The following is a 13,489-nucleotide window of genomic DNA, read 5'->3' as shown; positions in this document are numbered from 1 at the left end:
AGGAGGAAAAAGCACGAGTGTGGAAATTAATTATTCCATATTGTTAGACCAGGATGAACTACTTACTAATTTTAACTGTGGCTTTTATGTACAGAGTGTTGCTCAACATCATATTAATTCGAGTAAATATTAACAAACAGTTCTTTCCCCTCCCCTGCTGCCTCTGCTGCCCTGCTCCCTTCCCCCAGCCCCTGCAGTTCTCTCTCTCTCTCTCTCTCTCTCTCTCTCTCTGTCTCCCAATCTCCCCCGGGGGTTTCTTTCCCCTTCTCCTGTGCCGTGCACCTGAGTGTTACCAAGCTCCCTTTTAAGAAAAGCTTTTTTTTTTTTTAATTTTTTTTTCAACATTTTTTATTTATTTTTGGGACAGAGAGAGACAGAGCATGAACGGGGGAGGGGCAGAGAGAGAGGGAGACACAGAATCGGAAACAGGCTCCAGGCTCCGAGCCATCAGCCCAGAGCCTGACGCGGGGCTCGAACTCACGGGCCGCGAGATCGTGACCTGGCTGAAGTCGGACGCTTAACCGACTGCGCCACCCAGGCGCCCCGAAAAGCTTTTTTATTTCGGGGTGGCTTTCTCCCTCCGCTGGCAGCCAGTCAGGTGCCCGGGACACACTCAGAAATGCAAGCAAACGCTTTTCTGTTATTTACGCCTGTTCCCGTGCCCGGTGAGGTTGGCAGCCCCCCATGGAAGGCGTCTGAGTGGCTGGCGGCACACCGGGTGGAGGGGGGCACGTACGAGGCCCCCAGGGGCCGCGCCCCCACCGAACAGAGGCTCCGCGCAGAACCGAGGGGCCCCGGACGCAGAGGAGAGTGGTGCTGGGTGCAGGCCTTGGCATGTGCTCAGCAGATACTCACGGAGGGGCTGGTCCTTTTCTGGTACATCCTGAGTTGCAGGGACAAGAGCCAGGGGCTCCCGGGGGGACCTCTCTGCTGGAAGCTCAGACTGACCGTCACCGCGTTGTAACAAAACATCCAAAATGTGGTGGCTGACGGCCACACGGGCCGCTGCAGCACAAGGGGGGCGGGGGAGGGGCTCAGCTGGGTGGTCTTTGCTCTCCGCCGGGGACGCTGGATGGCCACACACGGGGCCACCAGCGGCTCACATCGCGGCTTTAGCGCAGTGCCTCAGGGTGGTGGCCCGGGAGCCCCCACAGGGTCCAGGAGGCCCATCCCTCCTGAGCGGTGAGCTCCTGAACTCACCCCAAGGGTCCACAACATCTCCCCTCTGCTGCTGGCCGGGCAGACCACTAGGACAGACGGGGAGGGACAGACGGCCTCTGTCGTGCGAAGGGCAGTGCGGGCCCGGTGCCCGCCTGAGGGCCGGGGGCCCAGCAGGTGCAGCAGGGGTTGCGGGTGGTGGCGGAGAGGGCTTTGCCCCCAACAGCCTGGGCTCCACTGCGGCCACTTCACTCAGAGCGTGCGGTCGGTGTCTGCTCTTGGCCACTGACCTCGGCCTCGTCATCTAAGCAACAGAGCTCGGGTCTTACAGGATTCGTGGGAGCGTTAGGCCGGGTCACAGAGGAGGAGCCCGGGCTGGGGCCTGGCATCCAGCAGACGCGTCCACGGGGCTCCCGCCATCCAGACGGCTGTTCGGCGAGGACGCTGGTGCGCCGAGGGTCCGTGCGGCGTGCCGCGTGGGCCACAAGGAAAGTGTAGCGGGTTATAAAGCCCGATCGGAACAGGGGAGACGGAACCCCATCATCAAGACACATCGTGTGGAGAGTTTTTCAAAATGGGTTTCCAAAACCCGTTTCCATGTTATGTGTGTGTGTCTGTGCGTGAGTGCGCGTGTCAGCTGGATCCCAGTGTTGCACTAGGACACATCTCCTTCGCTGGGATCCATGGCGGAACTCTGAAGGCCGGAGGGCCCGATGGGCGGCTGTCGATCGGAAGTACGGCCAGGAATGTTCCGGAGCCTCTGAGAACACAGGCTGGGAGGGACGCGCAGCAGACCCGCGGAGTGCACCAGCGCCTGGCCCGGGGACGCGCGGCCGTCGGCACCGACGACGTGGGGGAGCCCGGTGGGGCCAGCATGTCCCCGTGCCTGTTCTGAAGGTCACGTGCGGCCCTGAGATCTGTTGGAGGGGAGCTGCTCCCCCAGGGCCTTCGGGGTCGTGAGCGGCCTCTGGGCCTCCCCCTGCCGCGGGGGAGAAGGGCCGGGCGGACACGGGTTGGGTTGGGGGAATGAGGAAAGGGCCGGCCTGGGCGCTCCGGACTCCGACCTTCTCCTGGGAGCACCCCGTCCCGTCCCGACTGTGCCGCCCGACCTGCTGGGGCCAATCACAGCACTTTCCTGGGCGTTTGGGGGTTTATTGCTCAGCTCGGGCCCCGGGAAGACTTCCATCTGCCCTTTCCAGGGAACCGCGGCCGGATGAGCACGTCCCTGACACCCAGCGGCAGCCCCTCCTCGCAGGCAGCGTGGCCGCGAGTCCAGGAGCCGGTGCATCTGTCTGCGTCAGCTCTGTGCCTGGCTTCCAGAGTCTTCCCTAAACAACCTGGAAAGGAAGCAGTTTGGGGGCCAGAACGGATGATGACGTCTGAGTCATGCTGCGAACAGAGGCTGCCGCCCGGTGTCTCTCTTCCCACCCACGGCGTCTGCAGGGCGCAGCCCCCGGAACGGGCACAGCCTGGAGGAGAGAGGCCCCCAGCCCAGCACACGGTCCCCCACAGGGGCAGCCGGCCCAGCCCCCGGCGACCCCCGGGTCCCGGCACAGCCAAGCGCCATGATCTCCCGCTGCCTCATCAGGAGCCATGGACTGAGTGATTTGTCCCCCTCCAGTGACGCTGCTCCCTGGATCCGTCTGACAAGTGCGGTTCATTACGGCTGACGTGGACCGATGTCCCTGTTTATGGGAAGCGGCTAGGCCTGCTCTCAGGGGCCGGTGGGCCTGGTGGGAAGCGGGGCGTGTGTGGGGCTGGCTCGCCGTGACCCCCGGCACTGGGAACAGGAGGGCCACGTGCGTGCCGCCCGCCGAGCGCAGGTCCCACGAGCTTCACGGTGGGAGGACGGTAACGTCTGGCAGCTGATGACGGCTCCTGTCACCACGGCCTGAGACTCAGCTTAGGTGATGCTCCCGTGGAGCACGAAACGACTTTCACCAGCCGGGTGAGGGGAGGGTTGGGACCCTGGGGGCTGTCTTAGCCCACTGGGTAGCTGTAACGAAAACACCTGGACCCGGCGGCTTGCACAGCACTCGCTGACTCCTCACGGTGCCAGAGGCCGGGGGTCCCAGCCGATCTGGCAAACGGCTTGCTGTGCCCTGGCCTGGCAGAGAGTGCCGTCTCTGGTGTCCCTTCCTCTTCCCGCAGGGTCGCTGGTGCCATCATGGGGCTCCGCTGTCCTGACCCCGCCCGACCCAGTCTCCTGATAGCAGCCCGTCTGGGGTTAGCATTTCAACGTGTCGGTTTTGGGGGGGTCACGACCACACGCGTGCTCGGCAGGGGCGTGCAGGGAGCAGGAAGCCTCGGAAACGTCATCTGGGCAGAGTCAGAACACGCTTCAGCAGGTGACTCCCGCGGGGACCCCAAGGCACCCGCCTCCCTGGCTGTCCTCCTGACCATCCATCCTGGGCACCAGCCCTGTGGCTCCAAGAGCCCCTGAACCCCGAGGCAGTGACCTTCCACCCGGCTGGGCAGCCGGGCCACCTGCCGCTGCGACGTTCAAAGTTTGAACTGCCATCCACAGTTAGGTAGCGCATTGCACAACGCAGGTGCACACGTGTGAACACGCACGTGCACGCACACCCACCTGTGTACACACAGGCACACACACACACATATAGATGTACACGGATGCACATGCACACAATTGTGCACACGCACAGGTACACATGTGCACACACATGGACACGTACACACACACATGAATACACATGTGTGCACACACATGGTCACGTGTACACACGCATGTACACACACGCACACACATATGCCCATGTGCACACAGGCACACACGCACGTGCACATGCACATGTACAAATACACATACACACATACACACACACGCACGCACACGCAAGAGCACGATGCACACACCTGCACACATGCACGTGTACACGCATACACATGTATGCACACACACATGCATACATCTGCACGTGCACAGGCACACATACATAGACACATGCACACATACGTGCACACATACACGCACACGTATACACATACATGCACACGCACACACATGTGCACACGCATGCACACGCACACAGGATTTCAGCAATTTCACCAAACAGCTAACTCTGGAGTGAATTCCCCAGACATTCCCTCTTCTACGCAACTTTGTATTTTGTAAAAATCCTGGTCGCAACCTGATAACTGGTTCCGTGACTCCAGAACCCTTGGTTAAAACGACAGGAACACTGACAGCCGGTGCTTCCTGCAGCTCCCGCTGACCTCGCCGGGCAGGGCCTCCGCGGAGGGGGCGCCTGAGCCGGTGGGGGGGAGGGGGGGACACATCGCCCTCCAGGCAGCAGCAGCACTTTGCCAACGTCCTGCAGGGGGGCAGCGGGGGAGGGGCAGCGGGGACCCGTCCTGGGGGGTCACACGGCACACGGAAGAGTCTGGGCGATCCACGGGGGCCAGTGGGCAGGGCGGCACCAGTATGTGGGCAAAGAAACATCTCCCGTAGGAGCTCCCCTGGGGCTCTGGCCCCCGCCCCCACCCCCAGGGTTGCTTCAACCAGGCCTGTGCTTGTCCAGGGCTGAGCGGATGTGGAGAGGGGGTAGTGGGAGGGGCTTAGGCATGGGGTCTGGGGTCTGGGGTCTGGGGTCTGAGCCGGGATGGAGGAGAGGTCTCAGAAGCTCCTCCAGCTTCAGAGGGTGCGTTACTCGTCAGGGGCCACCTTGCGTGACCCCGGGAGCAGGCTCGGCCCCCCCGGCGGGCACCCCTTCCTGCGCACAAACCCCCTGCCTGCCTCATCCCGAGCTGGAGATTTTCTTCTTTGCTCTGATTTTTTTTTTTTTTTGGCTTCTGTTTAAAATTAATTCCACAACACTGAATAACCTTCCCCCACAAGGTTGGAGTTAATCAGGCTGAATTTATTAAGATCTTTACAATTAAATGAGCTCATACCGGGAGGAGGAAAGTTACCTTATTATCCTATTTTAAGAGCTTGAATAATTTTAGCCCCCGTCTTACTGTCGATCCCCAGCGACTTCCGCGGTGGACACCAATGACTTTAGAGGGCGCTGGGCCAAGAGGCCTGGCACGGGGAGAGGCCTGCCCAGACCAGTGAGTCCCGGCAGAGGGCCAGGAGGGCACGGGTGTGCCGCTCAGCACGGACAGAACCTGTCTCCGTTCTACAGGTAGAACCTGGGCTCGAGACGGGACCTTACGAAGGGACGATTTCCTCCCCGGAGGGGGTCCTCACCAGGGTGGGGGGCACTGCCAGCCTCGTCTGGATCGTTGTGCTTCTCGGACCTCATGCCTGCCGCCTACGAGGGCAGACGGACCCAGACAGACCCAGATACGGAGGCTTTCAGAAGTCCGGAGGAGGGGGCTCAGCCCAGAAACAGGGTCCCCCTGGATTGCCCCCAAATGTGCAACCTTGATGATCCACGCACACTCTGGCTTATGAAGTCTGGGGGGTCCCCTGCTTTGGTCTCGCCGACCTAGCTCACCAGAACCCACAACCCACGGGGTCCCTGGAGGGGCTGACGCCTGCTTGGACGTCTGCCTCGGGGGTGGGTCCTCTGCAGTTGCTGGCCTCACAGTTCTCTGTGGCGGAGGCCTGCAATGGGTCATGACCCCCCAGGAGATACGTTCAAGCCCTAACCCCGAGCACCTGTGAACACGACCTTCTTTGGAAATAAGACCTTTGCAGATGTAACCAAACGGACAAGAGACCATCAGCATGGGCCCTAAGTATGCAGTACTCCCAGTGTCCTTACGCGGAGAAGAAATACCCAGTCGCGCGGGGAGAGCCGGCGGGGATTAGGCGACCCAGCTCCAGGCCAAGCCTTGCCGGCAGCACCGGGAGCTGACAGAAGGGCCTGGAACAGACTCTCCGGAAGGAGCGAGCCCTGCAGACACCTTGATCTTGGACCTGTAACCTCCGCAGCTGTGTGAGAATCGGTTTCTGTTGTTTAAGCCGCCTCGGAAGCCAGCACGGGAGGCGGCTTGCCCAGCGCAGATCCGGAAAAGCTGCTAGCTCCCCGCACTCCGCAGTCTCCCTGGGTCTTTGCCCGCGGGGAAGCCAGCCAGACATTTGCTGCTGATTTCATACGTAAGTTCCCCCCGCCGACATTACAACCTTATTGTTCCAGGAAGGGGCTGCGATGCCCAGGTGATCAGGGAGTCGTCCGGTCGTGGGCAGAGTCTTAACCCTGTTTGGTCGAAATCTGTGGCCTGGGCTCATCTCGTAGTTTTGGTCATAAGAATGTAGACAAAGGGGCTCCCGGGTGGCTCAGTCTGCCAAGCATCCAGCTTCGGCTCAGGTCATGATCTCATGGTTCATGGGTTCGAGCCCCATGTCGGGCCCTGTGCGGACAGCTCAGAGCCTGGAGCCTGCTTCGGATTCTGGGTCTCCCTCTCTCTCTGCCCCCTCCCCTGCTCACGCTGCGTTTGTCTCTGTCTCTCAAAAATAAATAAACATTAAGCATTAAAAAATAAATAAATAAAAATTTAAAAATTGAGTTTCAGAGCCCACTTATACATTTATATTTAACTCAATTGTTGATCTAGTTGTATTTAATATACGTATTTAAATATACGATTTCCTCATTTTTTTCCTTCTTTTGCTTTTTCAAAACACTCGCTCTTACTCTGAAAACATCTCTATTTGAAATTCCACGTCGGCCTGGACACAAACATGTAGGCCGAGGGGCAGGGGCGAACGCGAAGGATGGGGAGGGTGCGGGGGTCCTCATTTCCTAGGTGGTACTTCCCTTGCTGAGTAGCCCTGAGCAGGCCTGTCTTCACAGGACGGGCTTGACCCTGAAGCACCGTAGACACGGTAAAGCCGGTCCTCTGTCGCTGTGAGCTGGTGGGTGAGAGGGGAGGATCCACTGGGCCCCACAGTGGTCGTGGGCCTTCAGAAATAACCCACAGAACGCTGTGCGTTGACCGAAGGGGTCGTGCCCACGGAGAGCGTCACGCTCTCCCCCAAGTACCGTGTCAGGCTCGGGGCGGGAGAAGGGCGGGAACAGAGCCAAAGGAAACCATTCTTCCTATTCTTGCTGGTTCCTTTTGGTCATTTGTTTTGTCTGTGTTTTATCTACCTCCTTCTCTTTTTCTGCCTTCTTTTGGATCGGTTGGCTATCTTTTTTTTTTTTATGTTTATTTTTGAGAGAGACAGGGGCAGTGCGAGCGGGGAAGGGGCAGAGAGAGAGGGAGACCCAGAATCCAAAGCAGGCTCCAGGCTCCGAGCTGTCCGCACAGAGCCCGACGCGGGGCTCGAACCCACACACCGCGAGATCATGACCTGAGCCGAAGTCGGACGTTTAACCGACTGAGCCACCCGGGCGCCCCGGTTGGCTATTTTTCGTAATTCATTTTTATCTCCACTATTGGTTTATCTGTTATATCTCTCTCTCTTTTCTTTTTTTACACTTTAGTGATTGCTCTGGGGTTTACAATGCACGGGTTTGGCTTAGCACAGCCTTCCCTCCTATCATATGACTTTCTATAGAGCGTACGTGGCTTACAACGATATATTTCCGTGTCCTCAGTCCTTTCGACGGTGCCATAGTTGACATAAACTTTACTTGTACGTATCCTACAGACCCCAGATACGTGATGACCTTTTCTCGTGCAGACAAGTGTATTTTGGGGCAATTTAGAAATCGGTTTCAAAATGCCTTTTATATTTATCCACATTTTTACACGTTTTGGTATCTACCTCACTTCTTTGTGTAGCTGCGATCTCCATCTGGCAACACAGTCCTTCTGCCTTAAGATTTGCCTTTAACGTTTTTGTAGTGCTGGGGTGGGGGGTGGGGGGGCTAGCAACGTATTCTTGCAGCTTCTGTGTTTCCGAAAAATCTCTACTTTACTCTCATTTCTCAAAGCTATTTCTCTTGATGTGGAATTTTAAGTTGGCAGGTTTTGTTTTGTTTTGTTTTTTTTAGTACTTTAAAGGGGTCTCTCCATTGTCTTCTGCTTTACATCATTTCTTCTGAGAAGTCTGCTGAATTCTTTTGTTTTTCTCTCTGTATTGTTTCTTTTTTTCCTCTGTCTTCACTATTGTTGTCTTTGATGTTTCCATTGCCAGCAGCTGAGTTGCAGACTTCTCTGTATCTAGGTGTGTGTGTGCGAGTGTGTGTGCGAGTGTGAGTGTGAGAGAGTGTGTGCGAGCATGCAAGTGTGTGTGTGTGAGCGTGCGAGTGTGAGTGTGCGAGCATGTGTGTGCGAGCGTGCAAGCGTGAGTGCGTGTGTGAATGTATGCGAGTGTGTGTGCGCGAGTATGCGAGTGTGTGTGTGCGCGCGAGCGTGCGTGTGTGAGTGTGCGAGTGTGTGTGTGTGTGCGCGCGAGTGTGTGAGTGTGTGTGTGAGTGTGCGAGTGTGTGTGTGGCAATTTATTCTCCGTGTGGTTCTTTGAACTGCTTGGATCTGTGGTTTGCTGTATTTTACTAATTTTGTAAAGCTCTTAGCCTCTCTCTCTTCGACTATTTCCCCCACGTATTTTTCTCTTCCTCTTCCTTGTTAGACTCCAGTGATGGATATTGTCTCACAGCTCTGGGATGCCCTCCTCTGTTTTCCACCTTGTCTTTGAGTTTGGGTAGCTTCCGTTGACTTGTACTCAAGCCCACCAATTCTCTCTCAGCTGTATTTGCTCTGTTATTAAGCCCACCAAAGGAATTCTTCGCCTCTGACATCCTATCTCTATAACATTTGAATTTCCTGTTGTTAAAGCAGTTTTCCATTTCTCTAAAGAAATTCTGCCAGTGTATGTACCCTCACCGCCTTTCCCCACAGATGCTTTGTTATATTTTTGATATTACTTATACTATATTATACTTATATATACTTACAATATATACAGTTATTACACTTGTTACATTAGTCGTGTTTATTGTATCAGTCACACTTATCCGAAAGTCCCGGGCTGAAATATCCAAGTCAGAGTTATCTTGGAGTCTGGTTCAGGTGATTATTTTGTCCCTTGATAATGCACTGTCTATTCTCTCTTTTGTGTGAGTGTCTCACAATTTTTATGGACCGTCAGACGCTGTGTGTAGAAGAGGAGTGGAGGCTGAGAGCAGTGATTTTACTCCTGGAAGCGGGCAGTCCTCTTCCTCGGTCGGAATCTCGGGTTTTAGGGGCTGAGTACATGCGGCGAGGGAGGGAGCCGGGCCAGGGTTTCTGCCGCCCTCCCTCCATTCCCGTCCAGAGCACCGCAAGCCTCAGGCCGCCCCGAGGTGACCTCTCTTGTGCCAAGTGTTGGGCCCGGGGCGCCAGGGAGACGCGTTCGGTCCGCCCGCCTCAGCCTCAGCTTTCCGCGGTACCCGCGCCCCAGAACGCGCTTTCTCTGTGCCCTCACGCCGACTCCAGAGCCCGGTGCTGCTCTACTCCGTGGAGGCTCGTGATGGCACACGGGCTTTCTCACTTCCTGTCCTTCTCCAGTCTTGGGCAGACCTTCTGCAGCCCAGCCTCAGAGGTTCGGACTTTATCACCAGTCCTGCCCCTCCCCTCCTGGGCAACCAAATGCAGTCTGGGGTGTAGGGGCAGCACGGGCCCCTTCCTCCCCCAGCAGGGGCACACCTGTGCCTTGTGTCAGACCAAGAGCCCGGGCCCGAGAGGGTCTCCCGCCCCTGGTCCTGCCCCAAGGGCAGATGCGAAAGCCTCCTGACGATCAGGTGGCCTGGCTCCCACTCCCCCCATCGGTGAGCGGCGGGTCTGTGCTCCAGCCTTGGGGGCAGGAGGGAGGTCTCTCACTTCTCCCAAGAGCTTACGGCTTCTGCTTCCGGAAGGAAACACCTGTGGGGGGACGAGGGGCTTGTGCCCACGACCCAGCTGCGGCTGAGCGTCACCTGCTTCAGATTCTATGTCTCCCTCTCTCTCCGCCCCTCCTCCCCTGGCTCACTCTCTCTCAAAAATAAATAAATAAACATTAAAAACATTAAAAAAAAGAAAATGCAATCCGCCCTCGATCTTGAGATTTAGGGGCCAGCTGGTGGGGAGAGCACTGGACTTGGATTCTCCTTGGGGGGATCGGATAGAGTGGATTCCAAGACCATCAGTTCCCTGCTCTCGCGAGGGTTACTTTGAGCCCCAAGAGGTTGAAATAAACGTGAGAAGGGGGTGGGGCACTCTGGCAGGTGCACGGGTTTGAATCCCAGCTCCACTGCCTATCACCTGTGTGGCTTTGGACGGGTGGAACCACCTCTCTGGTCTTGCTTCCCCCAGCCGCAACCTGGGGGGCACAAATAGTTATCCAAGAATCGCCACAGCCTCCGGCGAGGTCACTCGTGGTAAAGGTCTTCGCGTAGCGTCTGGCATTCAGAAAGAGCATCCGTGTTCGTCACGGATACAAACACGTAGTTAACACAGAGGAATCACGCAGCTGCCCCGAACTCACGCCAGCTAGCATCGGAGCCTCCGAATAAAGTTCCGCGATTCTGAGTTTTGAATAGAAATATCGGAGCGCATATGTCTCGGCTGATCATAATAGAACGCGGCATCTCGTGAGCGTTTTCTGTCTCAGCCTCGAAGTTCGCTCCCTCGTGAGTTGTTAGAGCAGCGCAGATGAGAACGTGGATGGCTGGGGAGGGGACGAGCCCCCGGGGCCACGGCCAGGAAGGGGCGAGGCGGGAGAGCACATACCGGTCACACAGACAGACTGGCTCCTGGTGGCAGACCTTTCCCCGGCCGCGGAGGGCATCCCGGGAAGCTGCCGGATGAGACGCCCCAGGTGTTTTCCCCGGCAGGTTTCCACTGTCATTAATCATATATCGCGACACTTCAGGTTGGCGGCCTCAGCTGAGAACACAAGATGATTCCCAGTTACCGCTTTTATTAATAATGATCAAAAGTATCCAGCAATGTTTAACGAGATTCTTCAGAGAGACCATTACCGAGGCATTGAAAGCTGAGAATAATTCATTACATGCTAATGATTAAAGCAGAATCCTCAGTAATAAAAGGTTTCCAACTTCCAGCCTTAAGATGTTGGACACTGCCCCTTCTCTTTCCTTGTGAGGTTCCTTTAGCAGCGGGAAAGACGGAGCGGCCCCGCTTTCTGGGGTGGGGGTACAGCGGACGGAAGAGTGACGGGGGTGATCAGTGATCTCCGGATGCGTGAAGACGGTCCCTTCGTCCTCGTCCGGCACGTGGGGCCCTGGTCACAAACCTCGCGTACGGCTTTGCCCTGCTCTCTCCTACTGCCCTGAGTGTGCAGGGGGCACAGCGTGGGGCTCGAGGTAGGAATCCCGCCTCTGCCCGTAAGCCCTTGGGGTCCCCAACGTCCCACCGGCACCCGAGACGGCTGTGTCAACAGAGGGGTGCCAGGGCGTTCTTGTGAATCGGGATGTGGTTTATTCAGGCTTGATGTCAAAACCCCAAGAATACAAAGAAGACACAATCGTGGGTGTCGGAGAAAACGCCGCCAACCTAGGGGATCAGGGTCCCGTCACGGACGGTCACCATCACCGTGGGGCGGTGGCCACGGATCGGGCGGTCAGCCCGCGCTTTGTTCTAATCCCCGTCGTGCGTGGCAGCCATTTGCGTGACCGCCACACCGTCACCGTGGCAACGGCTGATGAGCCCCCAGTTCCACCTGCACCAGCCACCATCTTTCCCACGGTGCCTGCGGTCCCGGATGGCGTGGGCAGCTCAGGGCCCTTTCCTGGGAATTTGGAAGACGTTCCGTGCTCCCAGCACCACAAGATGCCCCAGCTCATCATACACATTTCCCGTTCTAGTCTAGAATCGCCTGACCCGCGTGGACATCCCATGGGGAGGAACTTTGCCAACAGAGGGCTTACCTACGCCTCCTCGCGCCCTTGATGTCACAGGTGCCGTTCATTTCCAGGTGGTTCAGCTCGACCTCCTTTCGTGAGGTTGTTTCATACCTTTGCGGGGTGGCTGGATTCCTTTGCACTCCATCCCGGAATCCCCTGGCCTCAGCTTTTTCTTTCTTTCACGTTTGTGCACGTTGAACTTTGGTCTTTGTGCCGTAAAGTTCTGTGGGCTCGGCACCTGGCGTCCTATTCCCATCCGCGCAGGAAACAGAATAATTTCTTTTTCTTTCTTTCTTTCTTTTAATGTTTATTCATTTTTGAGAGAGAGACAGAACACAGGTGAGGGAGGGGCAGAGAGAGGAGGGGACACAGAATCCAAAGCAGGCTCCAGGCTCTGAGCTGTCCGCACGGAGCCCGACGCAGGGCTCGAACCCACGAACGGAGAGATCGTGCCCTGAGCTGACTGAGCCGCCCAGGCGCCCCTAATACTTTGGATTTTAGCCCAGCACTATGCTACTTACCGTGGTGCCTTAAGAGGTCCTGCATGTTGCCCCCAAGTCCCCTTGACGCGTCCCCGCGGGCTTGCTCTCTGGCACTCCAGGGGCCCCGGGCTCATCTTGTAGAATCAGCCACTTCCCTGAGGAGCCCGGCTCCTTTCGCTCGGGAACCATGATGGGAGGCCATGGTCCGGGTGCTTCCGTGTCCTCTCAGCAGGCAGGGCTAGGGAGCGTGCGAGCGTGTGCCCGTCCGTGCACACGCACCTCGGTCACGTCTGCGTCCACCTGCACGTCAGTGCCACAAAGCACGAATTCCCACGCCGTGGGACTCTAACGCCACGTCCCGTACTCACACCAGCCCCGCTGCCTTGCTTATCTGTGACTTTGGCTGGCGGGGAGAGACCTGGCCTCGTGATCTGCCGTGTATCAACATGCGCGTTCGAGCCTGGGATGCGCGTGCTTACACGGCAGTTGGTCCTCTGTGCCCCGGGAGGATCAAGCCCGGGTGATGTTCGCTGCGTACGATTCTCTGTCTTCAGCCTCGCAGTTTTCAGCCAAACCACGGTTCCCCACAATTTCTTTCGCGAGCCACCCCCCCCACCCCCTTCCGTTCAAGGTGCGTTTGTAACGCGATTGGACCACGCGTCACGCTCTGCACTCTCCTGGGTTGTGGAAACTTTTGCACGCGCTCGTGCTCATTCCTCGCGACACAACGTTCTGCGGGTTTTGGCAGCTGCGCTGGGGTTGTGGTCCCGTCACCCCGGTTTCACACAGAAGGGCTGTTTTTATCTGTGCCTGAGCTTTCCGTGGGGCCTCGGGGTGCACACCCACCGTGCGGTCGTGGTTCTTCCCCTTCATGTGCCCGTACGCTTCAGCCGTGTTGTCGTAGACGAACGGAGCTTCTTTTTGTAGTTGTCTGGGACGGCCCATCACCGGAACACGACACGGCTTGTGCACTAGGTGACGGGCTGTTGGGACAACGGGCGACGAACCATCCTCGTGCACGCTTGTGCCGAACAGGTGCCCCCAGGACTGCTGGACGTGGAGCTCACACCGTCCCTACTCTTGCTCCTGGGAGTTTTCCTTTCCTGT

General features: G+C 57.2%; 1 protein-coding gene across 2 annotated transcripts in view; it reads left to right on the top strand.

Moving 5' to 3' along the window:
• Positions 1-13,489, top strand: part of LOC123381900 — a 105,370-nt gene that overhangs the window by 87,269 nt on the left and 4,612 nt on the right. The gene's annotated exons all lie outside the window — the stretch shown is intronic.

This window comes from Felis catus, chromosome E1, assembly GCF_018350175.1.
Source record: "Felis catus isolate Fca126 chromosome E1, F.catus_Fca126_mat1.0, whole genome shotgun sequence".
Taxonomy (NCBI): domain Eukaryota; kingdom Metazoa; phylum Chordata; class Mammalia; order Carnivora; family Felidae; genus Felis; species Felis catus.
The sequence above is the reverse complement of the archived record's forward strand: the minus strand, read 5'-3'. Positions and strand labels throughout refer to the sequence as shown.